Below are 2030 nucleotides of genomic sequence, written 5' to 3' on the forward strand. Positions count from 1 at the left end.
AAGAGTCAAGGGAGCCTTTGTCGTTTGCCCAGTTAATAACAGATTTGGAATCTCCAAAAACTGAAAAATCCGTGAAACCTAACCAAAAAACACAGTACATAACTCCCCAAAGTGCAAGTAATTCAGTTTTCGTGTTGATCCCTTTCCACAATGCCAATGGAATCTGTAAAAAGTCCCAGGCGCAAGATGGATGGCCATTCCACAATCACATAGTCCGAGAGAAGAGGCCCCATAACCTTTTCTGGTTTATAAGAGTATATATGAAATAATTTATTTTTAATAGATAAAATAATAAAATTTAAATTGGTCCACGAACTATTCCAACCAAAGATTTACTTTGAGAGGTTATAGGCACTGTGGCGTTGCTCAAATTTAATTCCTTTCACGAGACCAAGCTTCTTCAACAAGGTGATTTAAATCTCCTCCTTACGTAACTTCATATTTGTTAAAACGAAATAAATGATTATATTGATTATAACTATTAATAAACGAGTGTAGTTAGTTAAATATTATTCGAGGGAAAAACCCTGATAAGAAATGCAGAAGACAGCAGTTTGGACAAACACACGGGAGCTCACAGGTGCAGATCACCAGGAGCTCCCTCCAGCAAATGCATTCGCTTCACTTATTCATTAATCATCAGGAATTAAATAGATACATAGATTCCTAATTAATAGGAACTGAATGTCAAATAAAGAGCAAATCATAACTACGTAACCTATTCTCCATTAATTTCTAACATCCCCCCTTAATGGAGAAAAGGATTTTTAAACACACTTAAAATGTCCCTAAACAAATCAAACTTCAGTCTTCCTAGTGGCTTAGTGAATTGTAGTTCCAGCTATTCTTCTGTCACGTCCACCTCAGATGTCCACACAATGTCCTTTAAAGTAGTAGAAAAATTCTCGTAGAACTTGTTGTACTCCAGGGTATCCCCGCCAGCTTTTTTTTTTTTCACTTCCACAACAAAGAGAGAAGGAGAAACTTCAAAAATCTCTGTAGCTACAGAAAGATGCCCCTTTCTACCTGTTTCAGACCCCTGGAACCTCATCTTGTAATCACGTCTTTTAACATTGAACCCAAGTGGCTTCACGCTCTCCTCCATCTTTGTGATGATTTCTGTAGCTGGGTGCTTAGATGTGAACCTTGCTTCCCTAGTAGCACTCTGTTTTTTTCTCAAACAGACCAGATAGATTCAGCCCCTTAGACAATGAAATGATATCAAATGCATTCATAAGAGAAGGTCTGCCCCCCTTCAATTCCTTCTGTTCCATTACAAGGTGTTCAACAGAATCACTAAATACTGCATCGATGTCATCAAGGCTGGTATCTCTTTCTTCTTCAAATTTGACTGGATTGTAGCCTTTCTTGAACCAGGAACTTTCTAACATCTGAGGAATTGTAATCCGATATTCAGAATTCGGCTCAAGTATTCTCAGAATCAGTTTCCGAGCTCCTGGAGAAAACCATTTCGGGCAAGTGAAATCTGCTCTGTATATCTTCTTATAAAGTGCTATGATGTTGGGTTCATCAAATGGAGTATCTGACCCTTCGTCTAACAGGGACAGGTGACGGGAAAGCGTCGTCTGGTTCTTCATCTCCAGACTCGACGGGGCCAAAACCGATGCTGAATTGGGAACCATCGTGGGAAGAATATCCAGGCTCTCGTAGTGAATTTGGCTGCTGTGGTTGGTGTCGAAGTCGATCTTCATTTTCTTCGGGTTTAGGGGCCGGGATAGCAATTGAAACGGAAGCATTCGAGTGTGAAGCGCTCCAATTACCTTCTCAGCAGGTACCATTGATGATGGATACCTGCTGTCCTAGCTCCTTCCAGCAGACTTATTTGACGTCATCAAGGCTTGTTGAGGCGTACTTTTCACATCCAACTTGTAGAGTCCTCCTATGCGAATACCTGTAGCAATGGGCTTCATCTGATCCAACAAATCTTTAATAATGCAATAAGATTTAAAAAATTCTACCTTGAAGTCCTGATCTGTAATCTTGGACACAGAAATCAGGTTCTTCTTAAT

General features: G+C 39.8%; 1 pseudogene; it reads right to left on the minus strand.

Annotated features, from left to right (window-relative positions):
- Positions 1-835: 835 nt before the first annotated feature.
- On the minus strand, positions 836-1799 carry LOC149191588 (CBL-interacting protein kinase 31 pseudogene; annotated as a pseudogene).
- Between the last annotated feature and the right edge of the window lie 231 nt (positions 1800-2030).

This window comes from Pinus tabuliformis, chromosome 2_2 (assembly GCF_031772625.1).
Source record: "Pinus tabuliformis cultivar Carrire ecotype Pingquan chromosome 2_2, CPIR1, whole genome shotgun sequence".
Classification (NCBI taxonomy): Eukaryota; Viridiplantae; Streptophyta; class Pinopsida; order Pinales; family Pinaceae; genus Pinus; species Pinus tabuliformis.